We start from the raw sequence: 13,793 nt of genomic DNA on the forward strand, positions 1-13,793 counted from the left end.
AGTCCAATGCTACTGCTATGCTGTGGCATGACTACAGCTGGCATAATATGAATCCTGAGCTGCAAGGGAAAAGCAAAACACTGCCATAAGAACAAGAGCTAACACAGCAACACTGATAGCTTGGCCCAAGGTGCCCCTGTGTAGCTCAGTGGTTAGAGTGTTTGACTAGGACCCTTGGAAGACCAGGGTTTAAATCCCCATGCTGGAATGATCCTCACAGGGTAATCATGGGTCACTCACCATCTCTTAGCCTAACCTACCTCACAGGGTTGTTGTGAGAGGAAATGAGGTGGCAGAGAATCACATAGGCCACCTTGAGCTCCTTTGGAGGAAAGATAGGGTATATGGATGTAGTAAGAGAAACTCCACAAGTGCCAACCAATCTCACACTGCAGGGAGAACAGGATTTGAAATAAGCTCTATTCCTTTCCTACTAAGACTCTGTCCAGCTTTTCCTTTTGCACTCTTGGAGCTCCACAAGGGCAGGGTTGCTATACGTCCAGAATTTCCCGGACATAGCCGGAATACTGCAGTCAGAAGCAGTGTCCGGGCAGAAATCGCAGAAATTCCGGGCGTATGGCAACCCATGTCGGCAGTACTGTTTTTGGCTTTCCTTAAAAACAATAACCCTGCCCAAAAAGAAAAGATAAAAGAAGAAAAAAGCTCAACAACTTTTGTGTCTGGATTTTCACTTTTTGAAATATGGCAACCCTATGCAGAGGATAAAGTGTCTTAAGAGACTAGGGTGCCCCCCCCCCCCGGTTATATCAAAGCTCTGTTGCTGTCGGTGACCTCCGTAGAGTGAAAAGGCTAAACTGCTTTTCTGAAGCATATTTTGGGTGTTAGGTATATATGCGTGTTTACATAAAGATGTGGTTTGAATGGATATATGTGTGTGTGTGTGTGTGAGAGAGAGAGAGAGAGAGAGAGAGAGAGAGAGAGAGAGCTCAAATAGGAGGAGGAGGTATAGTGGGCCAATCAACCAGTGACACACAGTCTCTACCTCCAATGGTTAGCCAGGAGAGAATGCAGCCCCTGGGCTGGAAAAAGTTCTGTAATCTTAGCCTAGCTTCCCCTGGCACTGGGACCTTGCTACTCAGTCCTATGATCAGGGAACCTGGCATCTGATCCTATGAGCTGCTGTCTCATGATGCCAGAGCTGACCACAAGCCATTCTTCCCCAAGATGGAGAGCTAAAATTATCATACAGCAGTACAGTGAGCACTTTGTTGTTGCTAGAGCCGCGAGAGGAATAGACTATTGAGGTGTTTGAGGCAGCTGTTCTTTCGTTGCAGCCTTTTCCTGCTTTCTATTCTCTGTGATAAACTTCCCTTTGTTTCTTCCAGCTGCACAACTGAGGGAGAAGGACACCAAAAAAGAACGGCTCAACTGACATCCGCACCAGACAGTAAAGGCAGGTGTCGGACAAACGAATTTCAGGCTTTGATTACCGAGAGCAGATGATGTCCCTAGAGATTAGCAGCTCTTAGCAGTATTGGTTCTTTGCTAACACAGTTAACTGCAAAGTTTACTGCAAAGTATCTGGTGGAACAACATTGCAATAGACAGTTTTAATACCTGCATAAGAACATATTGATTTAAAACCAATAATCAAATAAGCAGAGATGAAAAGCTTCATCTCTTTGTTCACCTGGGATGCCTGTTCAGGTAACACACGTAAGACCAATGATGCAAACATGCTGTAAGGAAGGCCTGTGTGCTTTTGACTATAAAGGGCTGCTTAGAAGTGCACAAAAATCCTGCAATCGATTTATTTGATTTTTAAATAAATAATACTTCTCTTCAGTTCTATAAATTCAATACCGCTTATAGTCACTGTGCCACACATAACAATAAATGTGTGGGGGAAATGAAGCAGTTTTACAAGCTTGCCCATGATGGCACTGCCCTAAAGCTGCTCTCTGTACATGCCCAGTGCCATTTTGCCACCATGCCTTCCAACACCACCAAAAATAATTTAAAAATTCAAATGAACTTGCTCAAGCCTCTTATAGTGTGGCTACATAAGCTCCATCAATATTAGCACCTGTCTTAATTCAGAGGGAGGTGATTGCAACGAGAAGATAAGGCATATTAGATTACTCTAATATACAACCACCAGCTGTGGAGTGTAGGTTTTTTAAAACCTTGCCCAGCATTAGTTTGCTTACCTGCATGAACCATTCTTCTTAGATACATTATCTTAACTGCCCTGGTAACTGGTTGAAGAGCAAGGGCTAGATTTGTAAAATAAAATAATCCCTAGCACAGTGTACAGAAATAAGATACAAGCTTATTTCTTGCACATGGTCACTTATTTCTCTCCTTCTGCTACTGCCTTGATATACTGCTGCTCTGAAGTATTAATGAACTAAGGTTAAGTAGGAAGGGAAGCAGAATCAATAATAATTGCATCCCATTGATTTAATAATTATTTAATATCACTAGGGAGCATTTAGTTCTGTTCTGTAGTTTCCTCATTAGATTAAGTGCTGTTACTGGGATGCCTTGCTGGATCTCATCCCCTGTCTTAGAAGTACAGTGGTACCTCAGGTTAAGTACTTGATTCGTTCCAGAGGTCCATTCTTAACCTGAAACTGTTCTTAACCTGAAGCACCACTTTAGCTAATGGGGCCTCCTGCTGCCGCTACACGATTTCTGTTCTCATCCTGAAGCAAAGTTCTCAACCTGAGGTAATATTTCTGGGTTAGCAGAGTCTGTAACCTGAAGTGCATGTAACCTGAAGCATATGTAACCCGAGGTACCGCTGTATTAAATACCTTGCTTGTACATGTGATCCCTGGGTCCCCTGTTGTCAGAACTCCCAAGGTTTCCAATAATGTTCTGGTCTAGTCCAGCCACTCTTACTAGGTATATAGGCAATGTCCAATATATTGATGTTCAGCTACAAAAAAGGCTACTTTTTGCATTGAACTAAGTAGCACCACAACAGCAGCTGTAGCAGCTTAAACAAGGAGGGAAGCTATTATTGCCTTTAAAAAGTGCCAGTCAATAATGTTATTGCTTTTCTCCCACTTTCCTGCATCTATTTTTAAAGCTGCTGTGCCGCTCTCCCTTCCAGTTACTGATTGATCTCATTAAAATATGGAGCACTCTTACCTACTCTCTTTGGCAATGTATCAGAGAGAACTTGGATGTCTCGATTTCTCCATCTCCCTCCTTTCAACTTTTACATTAGCTCTGCTAACAAAACAAACTGCCTAACAGGTGACTCATTCCAATGGGAGTGCTTTCAAATGTTGGAGAGCGATATTCAGGAAGCTGAACCAATCCCTCACTTCCTAACCCATCACTTTCACGTTTCCTCCCCATGATTTATTGTATAGGCTGGATATGAATTCCCCTTGTTGCTTTTACAACACAGTGCATTCATCCCAGCACTTGTGATGATTCTGACCATTCATGTACACAAGCACACCCTTCAATAGTGTCATGAATGCCTAGCAGTAATTGCTATTTTAAGTATACATGGTTGCTATTGTTATACTAGCTGCTTTGAAAAAACACATCGCTTTTATTTTCCATGTAAGACTATGCACAGGTTTCCACTGGAATTTGTTGCCTCCCATTACTAGTATTTTCTGTGGGAGTGTTCAATTAGATGCCAAGTTCCTGCTGTGTTTTTAAATAGAGTATTTTGCTGTTCTGACATGCAGAGAGCATTATGCAATGACACACCCTCCCACTCATCACATCTGCTCAGAGTCATAGTATCTGTATATGTAGGAGGCACAACAGTCTGTGTTTACTGCTATTTATTTCTGGTAGCCTTCAAAAAGGCAGCATGATTAAATTTCCATCTTTCCTGGGCAACAACTGACCTGTGTGCTAAATTGTACATTGGGCATCCCGAATATGTAAGGAAGTCAATCCCAATTGTTGGGAGGGGATGCGCAGTCAAAGGTGCATATTTCCATATGTGGTAGTGTTGTGACATCATCAAACCCTTCTGAACGCTGTCTTCAAAGAAATAAGCTTGATATACAGCAAAATGATTGAAATATCCCCTGCACTAGCATTACTTGGGTTTAGGATCCCATCTGCTCATGATTATACTAAAGATGGCCTTTTAGCCTTTCTATTGACTGCTGCGCATATGGAGATAGCCAGGTGTTGGAAAACCGGTGAGGGGCTGAACTTTGATTCTTGGCATAAGTAATTTTATCATGACAAGTTACTTGTCTACTGTTGTAACAATTGTTTTCTCAAAATTTGTCTTCTGTACCATGAAAATAAATAAAAACAGTATTTTTTATTTTTTTAAAAAAAATTCAGTAAATTAACACTTCCAAGGCTGGGAGTAAACACTGGCCTCGGCCCAATATATCTAAAGGAGTGTCTCCACCCACATTGTTCAGCCTGGATGCTGAGGTCCAGCTCCAAGGGCCTTCCCTCACTGCGAGAAGTGAAGTTACAGAGAACCAGGCAGAGGGTCTTCTCAGTAGTGGCACCCACCCTGTGGAACTCCCTCCCATCAGATGTCAAGGAAATAAACAACTATCTGACTTTTAGAAGACATCTGAAGGCAGCCCTGTTTAGGGACGTTTTTGATGTTTGATGTTTTAAATATTCTGTTGGGAGCCACCTAGAGTGGCTGGGGAAATAAACTATTATTATTATTATTATTATTATTATTATTATTATTATTATTTCAGCATTTCATAAAACACCTTGATTTGGCTTGGACCAATTTAAGGGCTGTTAGATTGGGTTCAGAAGTCTGGGTGTGCTTGCTTCCACCACCCCCATTCGCTATCAAGAAATTTAATAAAATCCCGTAGTCATTGCAACGTCCTGCATTAGATGCTGTATGTTTTTAATGGACAAACCACGGTTTAGGAACCCCTGCTCTGAAGCATTTGCAACTGCTTCTCCAATTTTGTAAACCTAAGTAATTAACGACAGTGCTAAGCAGCACTAGATGCCGAATGACCCTCTGAGTAACCTACAAGACAGAAGGTTAACAAATCCTATTGTAAGACAAAACATGGTACATTTGCTACCAGCAGATGAGGAAATAGCCACCAAGCCAGAAAGCAGAAGAGGCCTATTGAGGTTCTGCTTGAGGGCTTTCAGGGGCAAGAATGCTGGACTGCATAAACCTAGGGTCTGATCCTGCAGGCAGTCTCTTCCTATGATCACCAAGAACCTAGGGTCACCCATCTAAGAGATCTGGGAATCTCCAGAACCATTTCAAAAGCACAAGTGATTTCATTGTTATCACTGCCATATATGGTCTCTGCCAGAGCTGCAGTGTTTCCTCAGATTTGTTCCAATTTAGAGTTCGTTGTTATGTATGTGTGTTACCTGCAGTAACATCAGCCAAGAAGCAGGGCAGGCCTATTCAAAGCTGCAGCATTCCACTCTATAACCAATGCAAGCAAAGCTGCTAGACCGAAGCAATGACGTAACTCCGCTAAAGCAGAACAGGAATTGCCCTAAAGTATTCCATGGAGATCTAACCCTTATTGCAATTTGCAACAGGAGTGTTATTGTTTAACTCCATATTTAAATATTACATTTTAAACCCACACTAACTTTGCCCTTCTTCTGTGACTTTAAAAATGGGTTGCTTTCAGCAACAGCCATTCTCGCTTTTCTTTAAATCAGTACCAATCTGAAACTAAGGAGAGGTGTTCCAACTGGTCTTCAGTTAAAGAAAAGGCACTGAGCTCTTTCCACTTCCCCCTTACATCTCTTTGCCTGAATTCTGCTGGTAGCTGTCAACATAGTTAATGTTCTGAAGCTGAGGTTTAAAAGGGCTGAGCTTATTCAGCAGTAATTTTGCTACCCACATCCCCTTTGTTTTGCGAGCCTCAAGTGTGAGGAAAGGGGGACCTTTCATGTGTAGGCAACAAGATATAATAGGAGAGACATCCTTGAAGATAACCTGGAACAAATAGGAGAAATTGCTTGCAGTGAACCACAACATTGTCTATTTAGAGAGCCAATGAGGTGGTGTTCCTGGATAACAGGATTTGCATACCCACACAGCCAAGAAGCTCACTGGGTGACCTTGGGCCAGTCACTGTCTCTCAGCCTGGCCTACCTCACAGGGTTGTTGTGAGGCGATAGCCATATACACCATCTTGAGCTCCCCGGCAGGCAGGCGGGGGGAGGTGGTAGATAGGTGTAATAAATAAAGACATATGAATTCATGGATATGGGTGAGAACATAGCAACCCTTGAGCCTCCTCCTGAACCAAACTCCACACCAAGCTTAACAATGCCCCACATCTATACTAGATCTCTTCCCCTCTGCCACCTGTGATTAACCCAGGGTAGAAATGAGGTGAGATGGAGAATGAAAAACATTAGGGGGCTGGGGAGGAAGGTAAGGTGCCAGATATCTTAAAAAGATGACTTTGAACGCACGTCATCTACAAGTATCAATAGTGGGGCAGCATATAAAAGTTTTCTACCATAATCACCACCACCACCACATTGTTGTATGTGTTGTTCTTTAAAATGTATGCTGGGATGCAAATATGCCTAGAACTGAAAACTTTGTTGTTGTTTAGTCGTTTAGTCGTGTCCAACTCTTCGTGACCCCATGGACCAGAGCACGCCAGGCACGCCTGTCTTCCACTGCCTCCTGCAGTTTGGTCAAACTCATGCTGGTAGCTTCGAGAACACTGGCCAACCATCTCGTCCTCTGTCGCCCCCTTCTCCTTGTGCCCTCCATCTTTCCCAACATCAGGGTCTTTTCCAGGGAGTCTTCTCTTCCCATGAGGTGGCCAAAGTATTGGAGCCTCAGCTGCACGATCTGTCCTTCCAGTGAGCACTCAGGGCTGATTTCCTTCAGAATGGATAGGTTTGATCTTCTTGCAGTCCATGGGACTCTCAAGAGTCTCCTCCAGCACCATAATTCAAAATCATCAATTCTTCGGTGATCAGCCTTCTTTGTGGTCCAGCTCTCACTTCCATACATCACTACTGGGAAAACCATAGCTTTAACTATACGGACCTTTGTTGGCAAGGTGATGTCTCTGCTTTTTAAGATGCTGTCTAGGTTTGTCATTGCTTTTCTCCCAAGAAGCAGGCGTCTTTTAATTTTGTGGCTGCTGTCACCATCTGCAGTGATCATGGAGCCCAAGAAAATAAAATCTCTCAGTGCCTCCATTTCTTCCCCTTCTATTTGCCAGAAGGTGATGGGACCAGTGGCTGTGATCTTCGTTTTTTTTGATGTTGAGCTTCAGACTATATTTTGCGCTCCCCTCTTTCACCCTCATTAAAAGGTTCTTTAATTCCTCCTTACTTTCTGCCATCAAGGTTATGTCATCTGCATATCTGAGGTTTTTGATATTTCTTCCAGCAATCTTAATTCTGGCTAGGGATTCATCCAGCCCAGCCTTTCGCATGATGAATTCTGCATATAAGTTAAATAAGCGGGGAGACAATATACAGCCTTGTCGTACTCCTTTCCCAATTTTGAACTAGTCAGTTGTTCCATATCCAGTTCTAACTGTAGCTTCTTGTCCCACATAGAGATTTCTCAGGAGACAGATGAGGTGATCAGGCACTCCCATTTCTTTAAGAACTTGCCATAGTGTGCTGTGGTCGACACAGTCAAAGGCTTTTGCATAGTCAATGAAGCAGAAGTAGATGTCTTTCTGGAACTCTTTAGCTTTCTCCATAATCCAGCGCATGTTTGCAATTTGGTCTCTGGTTCCTCTGCCTCTTCTAAATCCAGCTTGCACTTCTGGGAGTTCTCGGTCCACATACTGCTTGAGCCTACCTTGTAGAGTTTTCAGCATAACCTTGCTAGTGTGTGAAATGAGTGCAATTGTGTGGTAGTTGGAGCATTCTTTGGCACTGCCCTTCTTTGGGATTGGGATGTAGACTGATCTTCTCCAATCCTCTGTCCACTGCTGAGTTTTCCAAACTTGCTGGCATATTGAGTGTAGCACTGAGTGTAGAACTGAAAACTACAATACTTTAAATGTTGGTTCTGTTCAAGGAGAAAACACAGTGATGGGCTGATGTCACCAAGTTGCTCTCTAATTCAGCATAATAGGCATGTGGTAAAAGTCTGCATGTTATTATTTACTAAAACCACAGAGGTCACAAAAGGGATAAGCATCCCCATCAAATACTGGGGGAGGGAGGAGAGAAGGGATGGAGCCAAAGAAGGTACATTTATGAGCATACAAGTGGGGGAAATGTGGGTTTCAAAAATCAGTTATCACTGCTGCTAGTTGCACAGCATGCAGCCAGGCATTTCCATTTTCAGCATTGCTGCCTTGTACATTAAGATGATGGCAGCTCTTTTTAAACATGTTCCAGGCTATGAAGGATGTGGGAAAGGATTGGATGGAACCTAAATAAACAGTGAAAACAGGATAGCTGGAAGATCAAAATAGAAGGCACATCAATTCAGGTTGCACAATCAAAATTGATTTGGAGTTCTTGTACAGCAATGCCCCTACCCAAAGTATCAGACTTTTTGATATAAGGAAAGCGACAGGAAAATGCAATGGAAAGTGAAGGGTAACAGTATCTTGATGCAACCTAGTATAATCTCCCTGCAAACAAACCAGAATGAATGCTCAATAAACACCTAATTGCCCTTCAAACAAATCAAGGTGAACAGCCATTCCATCTTGTTGCCTGGAAGGACCCTTTGGTATTCAGTATTGCTTGAAACATCAGTGTGCACCATGCCAAATATTTACCAGACCCATACACTAAAGATAGTAAGCCATAAACTCAAAATAGCAGGTCAGCCAAGAAGACATGGCCCAGAAATGTGGCTTTTTAATACATAAAATGCATCAATGAAATATTCACCAGTTGACAAATAGAATGCCACAATCAAAGGTAGAATGAATAAGGCAGTCATTGGAAAGGTCATTGAAGTGGGTGGTTGTGACTGAGATGATGCCTTGGTCTTCCCTGTACCTGTTACACGGCCAATATTATGATAGGTATTTCCAGTTTTATTCTTTCCATCTAAATGCAGCAAAAAAAAAAAAAAAAAAAAAAAAAAGTTCAGGCGGTTGGTAGGAGGGAATCTGCTGAAGCAGGAGACGGTGTGCCCTGTGCGTATTTTCCAGCTCTATGTAGGTGTGGACAGTACTTGTACCAGGAAGCTAGTCTTACCAGGAAAGATAGGGATCTGCCACTTTCTCTCCTCCCACACAGAAAATGATGCAGAGGGGCAGAACACATACTAGTAGACATAACAAAGAGGAGGTAGAGTTTTAAGAGCTGTGTCATGTCTGACTGTTTCTTTCCTCCTGTCAAAACTCCTACACGTGTGTGTGTGTGGACAAACACGAATACAACACCCACATCCCGAGAATAAGACACTGACATTTATCAAGTGCTTTTAATACCCTTCTATTTTAATCTAGGACTCCTCACCAAAATCCTTTTATAAGTACTCTGATTCCTTGCAAGGATCTTTACTTCACAATGCGATATCCTGCAAGCTTCCCAAATAATCTGGATAAATTTTCTAATATTGGTTGTATAACCCGTTGGGTCCCCAGATATTGTTGGACTAGGTAAAGGTAAAGGGACCCATGACCATTAGGTCCATTCGTGGCCGATTCTGGGGTTGCGGCGCTCATCTCGCTTTATTGGCTGAGGGAGCCGGCGTACAGCTTCCGGGTCATGTGGCCAGCATGACTAAGCCGCTTCTGGCAAACCAGAGCAGCACACGGAAACGGCGTTTACCTTCCCGCTGGAGCGGTACCTATTTATCTACTTGCACTTTGAGGTGCTTTCGAACTGCTAGGTTGGCAGGAGCAGGGACCGAGCAACGGGAGCTAACCCCGTTGCGGGGATTCGAACCGCCAACCTTCTGATCAGCAAGTCCTAGGCTCTGTGGTTTAACCCACAGCGCCACCCGCATCCCTCTATTGTTGGACTACATCTGGCATAATCCGTGACTGTCAGCGAAGATGGCTGCAGAGGATGGGAATTGTAGTTCAACAACATCTTGGGACCCAAGGCTGAGGAACACTGATCTAGAAAGCCGCTGAGTTTCCCCATTTTAACTCTGTGGAATTGAATGGGGAGTTTGGTAGGGTATGGATTATCCAAGCAGTATTTATTTACTGCTTTTTAATTTTTGACTTTCATCCAAAGGCTCCTGAGGTGGGTTACAGTTTCCATATTAAAACAGTGAAACCATTCATAAAACGAAAAATCAATAGACTAGTAACAGCAACAGACAAATCAACTTCAGCTGATCCACCATGCATCGTAAGTGATATGCCTATAAGGTAAAAAGGTAAAGGTAAAGGACCCTGGACAGTTAAGTCCTGTCAAAGGTAACTATGGAGTGTGGCGCTCATCTCGTTTTTAGGCTGAGGGAGCCACTGTTTGTCCACAGACAGCTTTCTGGATCATGTGGCCAGCATGACTAAACAGCTTCTGGCACAACGGAACACCGTGACAGAAGCCAGAGTGCACAGAAACACCATTTACCTTCCCGCCACAGCGGTACCTATTTATCTACTTGTATTGGTGGGCTTTCGAACTACTAGGTTGGCAGGAGCTGGGACAGAGCAATGGGAGCTCACTCTGTCATGGGGATTCGAACTGCTGACCTTCTGATTGGCAAGCCTAAGAGGCTCAGTGGTTTAGACCACAGCACCACCCACATCCCAGTTACGCCTATATGGTCTTGAGCACCTCTCTAGGGCCAAAGTTTCAACACTACATTACATTTCCAACAGATACACAGAACCACCCTGAAAGATGGAAACAGTGGGAACTGGACAAGATTTCCCAGTAGACAGAAACCATCGAAGGGAAAATCCAGTCTCTCCACAGGGAGGATGCGTAAAATGTGACAGGTATGTGATGATTCATATGAGTGAGGAAGACGGGAACATTGTACCAGGTACACCAGGACTTTTAAAGAGATAGCATTTTGGGCTTTCTCTACAGGTGGGTCATGAGGTCTTGTGAACAGAGAACAATAGTAACATGATTCAAGGAGAGGCAGAGAGAGCGAGAGAGCGAGAGAGCGCTGCAGACTGGGAGGCACCTTTCTGATTTCACATCTCTCTCTCTCTCTCTCTCTCTCTCTCTCTCTCTCTCTCTCTCTCCCTCTCGGAACCTGAATGCAATTACTGTGCTATGTTGTCCATCTTCACCTATACTCCATTGGTATATTTATAAACTCAAATATTACAGAATCAATCAATAAAAAATACAGAAATGCTATTATGTACATAGCAATTTTTGCTCCACAAGGAAGCCAAACCAGTTAGCACTGGCCTTGGAGGCTGTTATTGCATGAAGAGGCGGCGAGTGCATTAACAGTATGAAGGGCACCTTAGAATACATTTGCATGCAGACCAGAATGGCTTACATAAAAAAATATACATGAAGTTTTATATATTTTATTTATAATAAGATTAATCTATTGCTAGATTGCAAAAAGAAGCAAACCTCCAAGTGGTTTACAACAATATACAGTAACACGTTACAAACATTTAAAGTTTTATGGGGTATATATCCTGCTGAACCCAATATGTGAGATTAAAGGGATTTTCCAGATGCTGTAACTGACTTAATGGGGAACTGTGCAGCTGTTACTAAAACCACACCATTTCATCCATCAAGCATTTTCATGGCAGGGAAAATCACAGATTTCTCAACCATCAAACTACTGAGCCAAGTTGCTAGTAAACTGCAGCAAGTCGTTCCTCTAGTACTGAATGCATTGAGCTATAACATCACTGCAAGTCCGTGCCAGGATCATTTTTAAACTGCTTTTCTCCCTCCCACTTTGGAGAGGGTGCATTCACATTTTCAGTACCCAAAATGCACACTTCCTACAATTAAAAACAAAGCAAAAACACAAGGGTGCTACTGTTGCCACAATGCCCCTTGTAGCACGAGTGCTCCATGTACTTTTAATTATATGAAGATACAGCAGTTTTTTTGTGACTGGTGTTCCCAGCACTCTTTCAAAATTCAAAATGTGCTCACTGGCCAAAAAGGTTGGCCACCCCTGAGATATATTATCCCGGAAGGTCTTGTACGGCAAGACTAGCAACAAGAAAAACATTGAATTAAGTGACTCAGCCACTGGGTTGTGTATCAATGGCCTAGTTTGCAATTCACACTAAGGCTGCATTCAGGCAGTACTTTATTCCATTTCCCTGACATTTCCTTACTGATTCATTTCCACATTTTGTCTGACCTTTCACACAATGTGAAACCCGCTTCTGGAAACCCGATGGAAGTTTTGCACTCCCTTTCGTGTTAATTGTTTCCAGGAAAAAATGCATTTGCAACCCTGTTGACACAGAAAATCACAGTTTTGCTTGTAATTTCACATGATGAAATTTGGAGCAGTTTCCTGGCATACAGTTCTTTCCCACCATTTAACATTTACCATGACATGGCACTATTTCAGTCAAAAGCCACAGGTACTGCAGTGTAAAAGGAATGTTAGAAATTGGGACAGAAGCCAGTGAACCTAACAGGATAAAACCAATGCCTGAACGCAGCCTTAGTCAAACCTTGGCTTAGAGTGAATGCCTAAGAACAAACCTTGGTTACAATTTACAGTTAGTCTGAAGAGAGCTCAGTCACAAGCCTGGGTTCAGGCAACAGGCTATCAATGCCCAATCTTTGAACTTCACCCCTCCTAAAACAAAAGTAACACAGCTGTTGGATACCTAATGGTTACCCAAAGTGTAACTTTCTCTCTAATGTTTAACAGATATTTTGTTAGGATTCTGGTTTACAATTTGATCAGGTATAACCTTCTGTATAGAAATGTCACAGTGTACCCCTTGCATTTTTTAGCTTTCACTGTTTACTACAAGAGTTCCCCCCCCTCAAAGTGTGTGCATCCACACCTACCAACTATTTATGCGTCTGTTGTGTGTGCCACAGTCCATGAAAAATAAAATTGGTTAGTCTTTAAAGTGCCACAAAACTATTATTAGTTCTTCTTCACTGAGTTTGCCTTGTTCTTTTCTCTGTATTATTCTTCCTGTTGCACATCAAAAAATCATAGTATTAATATCTTTGCCCACCTTATTTCTCTTATAGAAATATGTAATCTTTCTCTAAATTTCACCTGTGCAGGTTTGTAATTTCCAGTAGAAGAAGCTGAAAGGGACAAGGGCACAGAGTACAACACACATGACACAATACTTCATAAAGAGAGGGGCAGTTGTTAATAAATGGCATTGGTTTGTTAATAAAGAAAAAACAATAAAGAATTTAAGTTCCTACCTTTGTCCAGGTTCTGATTCTGTAGGTTTCTTCTTCTGGGTTCTCTGGTTAGGTTTCCATTAACACGAGTAAGCCACAGAGAGGCATGCCATTCTTCCTATAAAGTCATGATTGCTGTACTTTTTTTTCTTTTCAGCTCTTTTTCTGTATATCTGTTCGGAATACAGAAGAAGAAAATGGGGCTGGGGCTTCACCATACAGATTTGTGTGAAACAGAAACAAAAGCGCTGTTAGGAACCCTGAATCCCTGATACAAACACTCAAAACAGTCATCGATCGGAGACTGGAAGGGAATAGAAAACCCCTCCTCTTTCCCTGCCTGGAGGAGGGCAGTGGCAAAGGACAGCAAAGAAATAGTTTAGCTGCTTTGATGAGTAGAAAGGTAAGAATGCTGGATGAATAGTTTTAGCAACTGAGCGGTGCCTGAAAGATATGCAGAGATCTATGAGCGCAGTCATCCGTTTGAAGATTGCCCTAAAAGCACAGAAGCAAAATAAAGATGCAGCATTACTTTAGACCAAAACATGCTCTCTAAAAATAACTGCCCAGGACCTCTGGAT

At 42.6% G+C, this 13,793-nt stretch overlaps 1 protein-coding gene across 2 annotated transcripts in view; it reads right to left on the minus strand.

The window, feature by feature from the left end:
- PIK3CB (phosphatidylinositol-4,5-bisphosphate 3-kinase catalytic subunit beta) overlaps positions 1-13,523 on the minus strand; it is a 99,896-nt gene extending 86,373 nt beyond the window's left edge. The window contains exon 1 of one of the 2 annotated variants that reach the window (XM_083506355.1): positions 13,234-13,523. The gene's annotated coding sequence lies outside the window, so the exon portion shown is untranslated. The remainder of the gene's footprint in view (positions 1-13,233) is intronic. The other variant, XM_083506353.1, reaches the window with a different exon arrangement.
- Between the last annotated feature and the right edge of the window lie 270 nt (positions 13,524-13,793).

Source organism: Podarcis liolepis (assembly GCF_965112155.1).
Source record: "Podarcis liolepis genome assembly, chromosome: 5".
Lineage (NCBI taxonomy): Eukaryota > Metazoa > Chordata > Lepidosauria > Squamata > Lacertidae > Podarcis > Podarcis liolepis.